A 10,436-nucleotide genomic window follows, 5' to 3' on the forward strand; every position below is an offset into this window, starting at 1 on the left:
GGCTGGTAGAGGCTTCATAGGAGAGCTGAGCGCCGGACTGAGCTTACGAGATGAATAAAAGCCTGTGAAAGAAAGTGGAGGGCGTAGGGTGACCGTCATCTCTCGGGGAGGGGTACAGCAGGAGCGGTGAGGGTTGTCGGGCTGGCTGGCAGGTAGAGCTGGAGGCAGGAGGTGAGCCTGTTGGTGACATGGGGCCCCGTGAGGAGGGGGTCCTAGAATCACATATGGGGAGTTGGGGCATCCCCAGGATCCATCCAGGATCCATCCGGTACATGGTCAGATGTGCCTTCAGGGTTAGTTCCTTGCTCTGTATGCTTATTTCCATGATTTATTTTCAAAAAAACCCTCTCCCCTGGAAACTCAGAGTGGCCCCCAGCTGAGGCAGGGGCTCTTAGTCACATAGCTGCAAGGAATTGAATTCTGCCTGAACTAGGGGCGCCTGGGTGGCTCAGGAGGTTAAGCATTGACTTTGGCTCAGGTCATGATCTCGCAGTCAGTGGGTTTGAGCCCCACATCAGGCTCTGTGCTGACAGCTCGGAGCCTGGAGCCTGCTTCGGATTCTATGTCTCCCTCTCTCTCTGCCCCTCCCCTGCTCACACTGTGTCTGTCTCTCTCTCAAAAATAAACATTAAAAAAAATTAACTTGAGGTTGTGTATATTTTCACAGGTTCAAGAAACATTTGTATTTTCTTCTCTGAAATCTGTGTTCATATCCTTTGCCCTCTTTCTTATTTGCTTGTTGGTTTTTTTTTTTTTTCAGATTGATTTGTAGAGCTCTTTATCTATTATTAGGATAACTAGCCCTGTGCCATATGGATTGCAAATACTGTATTTTTCCTAGACTGCATTTTGACCTTGTTTATGGTGGCTTTACAGTATTTACTTCTACAGAGCCCAATTTATTAGTTTCATCCTCCCCTTCCCTCCCTCCACACTCCCTCCTTCCTTCCCTCCTTCCTCCCTCCCCCCCACCCTTCCTTCTCTTTTTCTTTCTTTCACAGCTTCTAAGTTTGCCGTCTTACAAAGTCCTTCCCCACTCAGAGACAATAATAACGATTTCCTATTATTATGCTTCAGAAATATCGGTAAATATGCCAGAAAGAAGTTGCCGCCTCTGAAACTGACCAATAAGAACAACTCTGGTAAAAACCACACAGGAAGCAGAGATTTCAACTTCTGAAGCCAGAAAACGGAGGCAGGTGCAGTCTGGGCAAAGACTGAGTGCAGAAATCAAAGAGATCCCAGCCTGGATCAGCCTGACCTCCTCAGTTCAGGGGCCTAGGTTTTGTCCCAGTTCCAGGCTCTGTCACCCCGAGGACCCGAGGCCCATGATACCAACAGGTGCCATCGACTTCATCTGTAAAATGGGAATGCCATTACCTGCCCCACCGTGCCTGCCTTGCTGGGTTGCTGGGAGAAACAAACCCCATGAACCAGCCAGACAAGGCCTTGAAGACCTCGAGTGCTGTGTGCGCGCAGCTCCCCCTCCCCAGCATCCAGAATAAACATGTCCCGCCCTGTCAACACCTACGGCTTTAGCACGCCCCAAAGCGCCCTGGCTGGAGCAAGCCACGGTCATGTTCTGCCCCCTTGCCCTACGTCCCTTGCGCCTGAGGACTTGCCAAGACTCGCTGATTCTAAGGCTGACATTTCTCTCGCACGTGTCTTCTCTTTTCTCTTTCCACCGCCGCTGCCACTATTCTGTGTGCATCATTTCCTGGTTCAGCATAATGTCCTCAGTGTCTGCTGGCCATGGCTCCTTGCCTTCTAGACCGCAGCCCTCAGTCCTGGCCTGTCCTTGGAGGGGAACTGACCACATGTGTTCGGGTGCATTTAAGCACAAATACCGGGGCAGAGAGCGGGTGATTGCCTGCTTGAGGCCACCCCCTGCTTCCCCCTTGCAGACCCCAGCAGGAGGGGAACTGGGCCCTGCTCTAGTTCCGGGGGCGTGGCTATTACGTTAGCCAATCACGTAGGTCCACGCCCCTTGCCAGTGATTGGCTTAGGGACGGGGGTGGGGCACCGTACCAGCCAATGAGATGTGGCGGGAAGATTGGCCGGGCAATTCTGGCTCGAGGGTGGCCGGCGCGGAGCCCTTCTCCGAGGCTGCGTGTTTGCAGGTGCGCAAGGGACGTCCGCAACGGTAACAGACGTTTTGGGGCTGTGACGGGGCGCGAGCCACGGCCAGCTGGTGGTGGCAGAAAGAGAGAAGGAAGGACCTGCGTGTGTGAGACTGTGAACTGCTGAGCGGATCACACCTGGACTTGCCCTACCTCGCCCCGAGGCCTGCCCGAGATCACAAGCGGGTGACAGGTTCTGCGCACCGGTTTCCGTCACTGTGGCCACGGCAGTGTCACTGGTGAAGATACTAGGATGGCCTGTAGCAGCGGGACAGGGGGCCTGGCCGGGGCCGAGCCGCCCCGTGGGCACCCCCGGCATGAGGGTTCTGCAAGCCTTTGCTGGTGTTAGCCTGTGGGGGGCTCGTCGTGTTGGCCTGGGGGCGGGAGGGTTCGGGTACAAGCGGTGGTGGTGGAGATGGGAAGGAGGAGGATGGGGGAGGGCCACAGGGACGCTGCTCCTACCCTCCCAGTGACCCGCCACCCCCACCCCTGCGCTCTGTCTACAGAGTCCCAATAGGCTGTGAGCCTTGCTGGGGGAGGGTTGGGCCAGGGGTCATGCTCTTGAAACAAGGCGGGAGACCCTGAGCCCAAACCGCGCCAGGCCCCAGCTGCAGGAGAAAGCGGCGGCAGGGGCTGGCTGGGAGGCTGCTGTGACAATTCACTTGGAGAGAAGGCGGACGGCTCGGGACAGGGGGCCGCAGGGTGGGAGGGGGGCTGGAGGGGGCCGGGGGTCAGGACGGAGAAGAGCCCACTGAAGCCTCGGGCCCGGCGAATGGCCGCAGAGCCGGGAGCCCGTGCGGGCAGGTCTGGGAGTGATGCCACGTCCTGGGGCCAGAGCGGGTCACGAGGGCGGCACACGGGGCAGCAGACAGGGGAGCGGGGCACCCGACTCCGCCCGCGGCTTAGAGGCGGACGCGGAACAACTACCAGGTCTGGGAGATGGGCCTCCTGTCTAAGCCAAGTCCCCAGTTTCTGGCGGAAGCAGGGGCTGTGGTGACAATGGTGGGTGGAGCCTGGGGGAAGCACCTTGTGAGAATGTGAACACAGCAGCGCTCGCCCAGGTGGGGGTCCTGGTACCTCCAGGTTCCCAGCGGTCCCTTCCACCGGAAGAGGGCGGCACTGGGCCCGTGCGCACACCCAGGGACCTGGCGTCCAGGCGGGCGAGTCTGCAGCCCTCTTGCCACCTGCCGCCCTGAGTCCCCCGAGGCTCCACGGGGCCTTTCCACGTTTGCTTCCTCCTTCCCCAGCCGGACAGCCCTGCTCAGACGCCATGGGACGCAGCCCTGCGGGCAGTGACAGGGGGGGCCCCTGCAGCTGCGTCTGTTGCCATAGCAACAAGGTAGGGAAACCCGCCCCAGACCACAGCCCACTCCCCACCCCCCACCTCTGTCATCAGGGCACTGCGGCCCCAGAACGTCCAGGAATTTGAGAGGAAATTTGAGTGGGTGGGATCTTAGAGGCTTGGCCAGAGGACACTGTCCCCCTTCCCTCCTCATCCGTGCCTGCCGCCACCGCCACCAATGTGCAATTTCCCCATCTCCTTGTGAATTAGCAGCGGCGCCAGAAAGGCTTTCCCACTTCCTGTCAACACACAGGCTTACGCGGAAGAAAATGTCTACTTGAGAGTGGCCTGAAAAATTGACTGATGCTCCCTCCGTCCATGGCCTGACAGGGGCTCGGGGTGCCCCGGTCAACCCGGGCTGCCGTGACTAAACAGCCGGCTGGGCGGCTTTCACAGTAGACAGTCCTCACAGCTGTGGAGGCGAGGCAGGCCAAGTCCAAGGTGCTGGCTGATTCGGTTTCTAGTGAGGCTCTACTCCAGGCTTGCAGGGGACCACCTTCGAGAGGTGTGCTCGCACGGCCTTCCTCGTGCGTGTGCAGAGAAGAGCGTAAGCACGCTCCCGGGTGCCTCACGGGGGTCTCCGCCCTCGAACCTCATCTAACCCTACTTCCCTTCCCACGGCCACACGTCCACATTCCGTCGGGAGCTTTGACATATGCGTTTTGGGGGACACAAATGTTTCGTCCATAACATGGGGCTTGCAGAAGTTGAAAGTGGCCCTTTACCTATCAGGGAGCATTTATTTTCTTTTTTCCTTCCTTCACCCTTCCTTCCTCCCTCCCTCCCTCCCTTCCTTCCTTCCTTTCTTCCATTCCTCCCTCCCTCCCTCCCTCCCTTCCTTCCTTCCTTCTTTCCTTCCTCCCCTTCCTTCCTTCCTTCCTTCCTTCCTTCCTTCCTTCCTTCCTTCCTTCCTCCTTCCCTCCTTCCATTCCTCCCTCCCTTCCTCCCTTCCTTCCTTCCTTCCTTCCTTCCTTCCTTCCTTCCTTCCATTCCTCCCTCCCTTCGTCCCTCCCTCCCTTCCTCCCTTCCTTCCTTCTTTCCTTCCTTCTTTACTTCCTCCCCTTCCTTCCTTCCTCCCTCCCTCCCTTCTTTCCTCCCTTCCTCCCTCCCTTCCTTCTTTCCTTCCTTCTTTCCTTCCTCCCCTTCCTTCTTTCCTCCCTCCCTTCCTCCCTCGCTCCCTCCCTCCCTCCCTCCCTTCCTTCCTCGCTCCCTCCCTCCCTCCCTTCCTTCCTCCCCTTCCTTCCTTCCTTCCTCCTTCCCTTCCCCCCTCCCTCCCTCCCTTCCTTTCTTCTTTCCTTCCTCCCCTTCCTTCCTTCCTTCCTTCCTTCCTTCCTTCCTTCCTTCCTTCCTTCCTCCTTCCCTCCTTCCATTCCTCCCTCCCTTCCTCCCTCCCTCCCTTCCTTCTTTCCTTCCTCCCCTTCCTTCTTTCCTCCTTCCCTTCCTCCCTCCCTCCCTCCCTCACTTCCTCCCTTCCTCCCTCCCTCCCTCCTTCTTTCCCTCCCTCCCTCCCTTCCTTCTTTCTTTCCTTCTTCCCCTTCCTTCCTCCCTTCCTTCCTTCCTCCCTTCCTTCCTTCCTTCCTTCCTTCCTTCCTTCCTTCCTTCCTCCTTCCCTCCTTCCATTCCTCCCTCCCTTCCTCCCTCCCTCCCTTCCTTCTTTCCTTCCTCCCTTCCTTCTTTCCTCCTTCCCTTCCTCCCTCCCTCCCTCCCTCCTTCCTTCCCTCCCTCCTTCCCTCCCTCCCTCCCTCCCTTCCTTCTTTCTTTCCTTCCTCCCCTTCCTTCCTCCCTTCCTTCCTTCCTTCCTTCCTTCCTTCCTTCCTTCCTCCTCCCCTCCTTCCATTCCTCCCTCCCTCCCTCCCTTCCTCCCTCCCTCCCTTCTTTCCTTCCTTCCTTCCTTCCTTCCTTCCTCCCCTTCCTTCCTTCCTTCCCTCCTTCCTTCCTTCCTTCCTCCCCTTCCTTCCTTCCTTCCTTCCTTCCTTCCTCCCTCCCTCCCTCCCTTCCTTCATTCCTCCCTCCCTCCCTCCCTTCCTCCCTCCCTCCCTTCTTTCCTTCCTTCCTTCCTTCCTTCCTTCCTTCCTTCCTTCCTCCCCGTCCTTCTTTCCTTCCTTCCTTCCTTCCTTCCTTCCTTCCTTCCTTCCTTCCTCCCCTTCCTTCCTTCCTTCCTTCCTCCCTCCCTCCCTTCCTTCTTTCCTTCCTTCCTTCCTTCCTTCCATTCCTCCCTCCCTCCCTTCTTTCCTCCCTTCCTCCCTCCCTTCCTCCCTCCCTTCCTCCCTCCCTTCCTTCCTTCCTTCCTTCCTTCCTTCCTTCCTTCCTTCCTCCCCTTCCTTCCTTCCTCCCTCCCTCCCTTCCTTCTTTCCTTCCTTCCTTCCTTCCTTCCTTCCTTCCTTCCTTCCTCCTTCCCTCCTTCCATTCCTCCCTCCCTCCCTTCTTTCCTCCCTTCTTTCCTCCCTTCCTCCCTCCCTTCCTCCCTCCCTTCCTCCCTTCCTTCCTTCCTTCCTTCCTCCCTTCCTGCCTCCCTCTGCTCCCTCCCTCCCTCCCTGCCTCCCTCTGCTCGCTTCCTTCCTTCTTTCCTTCCTTCCTCCCATCCTCCCTTCCTTCCTCCCTTCCTCCCTCCCTTCCTTCCCTCTTTCCTTCCCTCTCGCCTTCCCTCCCTCCTTCGTTCCTTCTAATATTTTATTTGACTACCAGACACTATTCCATGTCCCGAGGATATAACAGTGAACAAAACAGACAAAACTTCCCACACCACACGTCTCTCTGGCTTCCGGACAGACTGAAGCTGGTGTGGACCGTTCCTGTCTGTGTGTTACGATCTGTCTCTGGCTGGAGCGGTGGTGACCCCCCCACCCCGCCCACCCAAGCATGCTCCGTGCCTTTGGCTTCCCCTTCCCTCCATTCACCCCTGCTTTCCCCCAGTGTCAATTTTACTTCCTCTTGGTTTTTTTTTTTTTTAATCAAATTTGCCATGACATTTTGTCTGGGTGGTTTGAATATTAAATCTCTTCATTTCTGGAAAAAAAATTCCCATGCCATGAAGCTTACCTTTTCATGGCAAAGGATAGGAAAATTGGTAAGTAAGCAAGTAACTTATGAAATCTGTGAATGATAAGCACAATCAAAAAGGCACAAAGCAGGGGAGGTTGGTAGGGATGCTGGAGGGGAGTCGTTGGAAGGTTACATCTCCCAAAGCTGCTTCCTGCCAACTTCGACCTCTCCAGCGAGACCTGACCCCTCGTCGGCAAGCTTTGGCTCAGGGGTTTTGCCAAAACTTCCGCAGCCTGTACAGAACCCTAGGACGTTTCCATGATGCCTCGTCTCTTCTCTCCTTCCGTGGGACTTCTGTAACCACCAGACCACAACCCTGGCCTCCCCTGCTCATCCTTACTTCCTTTCATGAGGACATTTCCCCTAATGAAAGCCTTGCATGGCTGATCTCTCTGGTCCTTGGAGGACCAGGAGTAACACAGATCTAAAAAGTTTGAGAGCAAGCCCTGGGGACTGCAGAGGGAAAAGTGTTCCAGGCCCAGGGAACAGAGGCTGCAGTGGTCCTGAGGTTGGGAGCGTGGTTGGTTTGTGTTAGATCTGGAACATGATTTTACCCAACTCACTTGTAGGTAGTTAGCCATTGTGGTCCACAGATGCTGGCAGGAGATACGAGTCTCAGGGGTCACAAAGGACTTCAGTACTCAGGGCAACGCATTCCACGGGTCCAAACCAGCCAATAGGACTGTCCAGCCTCGGGGGCGGGAGGTGGGGGGAGGAGGAGGGGAGCAGCTCTCCTCTTCCTGGGGGGAGGACCTGAAAGGTCCTGTTGCAGAGACAGAGATTCTGGGTACAGGGAGGAGAAACGAGTGCCACGGCAAGGGCAGGAGCCAGGGAAGTCGGGGCGTGAGGACTCAGAAGAAATTCTTCCAGGGACCAATCAGTCAGCGCCTCACTTCCCCCAGGTCTCACCCAGAACCAGCGACCCATCCTGCTGAGGGCCAGGGGCCACCGCCCCGAGGGTCCTGGAGAGAGCCCAGCCACCGGCCCCCTTCCCTGCCGGCCTGAGACACCTTCCATTTTTCTGCCTCCTGTGTGGTGATGGGGGGAGGGGGTGGGGAGGGGGCAGCCTGGGAAAGGCAGAAGCTGCCAGCTCTCACCTCCGCCATAATCGCCCGAGCTGCACCCCCACTCACTGCCGCTTGCCCTGCCACCGGGGTCCAGATTGCCACCAGATTAGGGAAACAATTTGCTCGTGTGGAACGTGCCTCCGTTGGAGTCTCTCTCTGGTTATTAGCTAATTTGCCGTGCTTTAGCGTAGCCCTTGTTATCCATAACCATGGCAACAATGCAGCGCGAGTGCATGCCTTTGCTTTGGACTCTGGAAGCCCCAGCACGGTCTATTTCTGTCTCTGGGCTGCAGGGAGACTGGGCGGGTCTGTGGGCACGGCACCGGGGGCCGCGGGACTTGCGGCACAGAACCCCTCTTCTGGGGCCTCAGTGTCCCCGACTGGGAGGTGTGGGCGTGGGGGTCACGGCCTCCGGGGACCCTTCCAGCACCACGTGGCCGGCAGCGGGACTGGTGTGTCCGGGATCCAGCGGCCGAGTCCCCGGGGAGGCCGCCAGCCGGCTGGCTGTGAGCTGGGGACGTGGGCAGGGGTGTGCGGCTGCCGCAGCTGACGGCCCCTCTTTCTGCTAATTTGGTGCCTCGCTACATAATTATACTGTGAAATTCCCTGACTGAAGACAGTTTTTTTAAATATCCTTCCCCGGCTCCCACCTCTCACTGCCCGGATTCGTGAATGGGGAAAGTGGGTGTTCGCGGCTTTTGGCGGAGAACGAGGGGTGTTATGCAACCAGCCCTTCTCTGCATTTCCCCGCACCACCCCCACGCTGGGCTTGGGGGTGGGGAGGGTAGGCCCTCTCAGCGTGGGAGGATGTGGATTTGGACCTCCCTGGGGCTGGGTTTCCGATCTGTCAAGAGGGGAGATGGTATCTTCCTTCCTGCGGAGTGAAGGGGCCTGTGCCTTCTGACTGCATGGGGCGGGAGCAGAATGCGGGCGCTCTCCCTGGGCAGATGGTCCTCCGAGCCTCAGTTTCCCCGTCTCTAAGTGGGGTCAACACTGGCTGTGTCACGGGGTGCTGTGGGGGTTCAGTGGGTTACTGCCTGGCATGGAGTCGGTGTTCCGCGATTGGCATTTACCGTGATGGTTTGGGGAAGTTGCCCTGTGCTGTGGCACCCTGCACGGACCCCAACGGCCATGGGCTGGGCCGCCAGCTCTGTGAGGTGTGGCCGGAACTGGCATCGAATGGGTCTATCGGCTCCGTTCAGAGCACTTCTCGGAGCTCCCCCGAGGCAGGCGCTGATGCCACATCGATGAGCCACGTCCCTCTGATGCGCTCCTGACATTTCCGGCCTGACTGGGTCAGTGGTCACACTGAGTCACAGCCTCGGCCCCTGGCTGCCTGCCGCCCCGGGGTGTGGGGTGGGGGTGGGGGAGACCGGCTCTGTATTCCTGTTTCAAAACTCTACAATTTGTTCCTTATTTAACACGTGTATCGTTGCGATCCCAACATAACAAAAACCCCCGGGATGCTTTGACCTGACTGATTGACCGCACATGTCACTGCATGTTTACTGGGACCCAGATGAAGGTCTGGAGGGCAGACAGAAGGACTTTAGCAGTTGTTATGGCTGGGGCGGGGGGCTGGGGCGGTGGGCTCAGGGCTCAGGCATACACTTCACAGACCCAACGAAGCGTCGGGATCAGCAAAGGTGTTAGATTTGGGTTTGAGTGAGTGTTCTTCTGTATCTCGTGTTTAAAAAGTTGAAAACTATAAACAAGAGAGTTTGTTTTGGAACTGGAAATACTTTTCAAAATTTAAAAAGACAAACGTTGAACATACCTTTCAGGAGGAGGCTCATTTCCATCGTGTTTCTCTGAGTGTGTGGATGGGGCTGATCGCCAGGGCCCCTGGGAACGGCTGCTCCTGCTTTCATCCTGTGTGGGGACGAGGTCTGCCGTGGGGACCCGGGGGGCGGGGCGGCCGTGGCCAGCTCAGGCCTGTTTCGGTTCTGTGAGTGGGTCTCTCCTTCACTCCCGAGTGTGAGGAAAGATCCTGAGGCTCTGGGCCCACCTGCCTCCTGCTGATCCCCACCCCACCCCCACCCCCAGCCCACTGCTCCCCCCCCCCCCCCCCCCGCCCCAGCTGTATCAGACTTTACAAAGCCCTTGGCACCTGCTGTATCCACGGCCTCTCTGCGGGAAAGATGCTCAGCAGTGTGGACCCTGGATGGCCACCCCAGACCCAGCCCAACCCCCAGCCCCACTCCACAGAACATTCTGGAACGGTCTGGTGGGAGAGTCTCCCCTTGAATGGGGGGGGGAGCGGTCTAGCCAGTGTGGACCACTTTCAGGGGGGACAATGCGGTCCCTCCTCCAGAACTTGAGAGTCCCCTCAGGTGGGCATCAGGGCATTTGCAAATTTCGGAAGAGGAGACTGAAAGCCCGAATCCTGGCTAGACCGGGGGAGGACAGACGCCACAGGCTCTCGCTGGCGGGGGAGGCCGTGTGCTCACTTCCTCTGGGAGGGGGCCGCGGAGTCTCAGCAAAGGGTTTGAATCCCAGCTGTGCCACCAATCGCCGTGTGACCTTGAGTAAGTGACCGCACCTATCTGAGCCCCAGCTTCCTGATCTGTCAAAGCGGGATCCAAATCCCTCACAGGATTTTGAAAGAGGACTCCCATCCATGAGATCAAGTATGTAAGGTGCCCCAAGTGATGAACGTTAATATTAGCGCTCAGAAGACCAGCCATGACCGCCGTGTTGGGGGCCTCTGTGCGGGGCAGTCAGGTAGACGGGAGGTGACAGATGTCGCCGTGTGGGGGACGGCAGTGTCCTCTGTCCCTTGCTACCCCAGGTGTGGTGGCATCTGGAACCAACTCTGCCACTTACCTGCTGGATGACGTTCAGTGGGTTCCTCCTCCTCTTTGG

This window comes from Neofelis nebulosa, chromosome 7, assembly GCF_028018385.1.
Source record: "Neofelis nebulosa isolate mNeoNeb1 chromosome 7, mNeoNeb1.pri, whole genome shotgun sequence".
Taxonomy (NCBI): domain Eukaryota; kingdom Metazoa; phylum Chordata; class Mammalia; order Carnivora; family Felidae; genus Neofelis; species Neofelis nebulosa.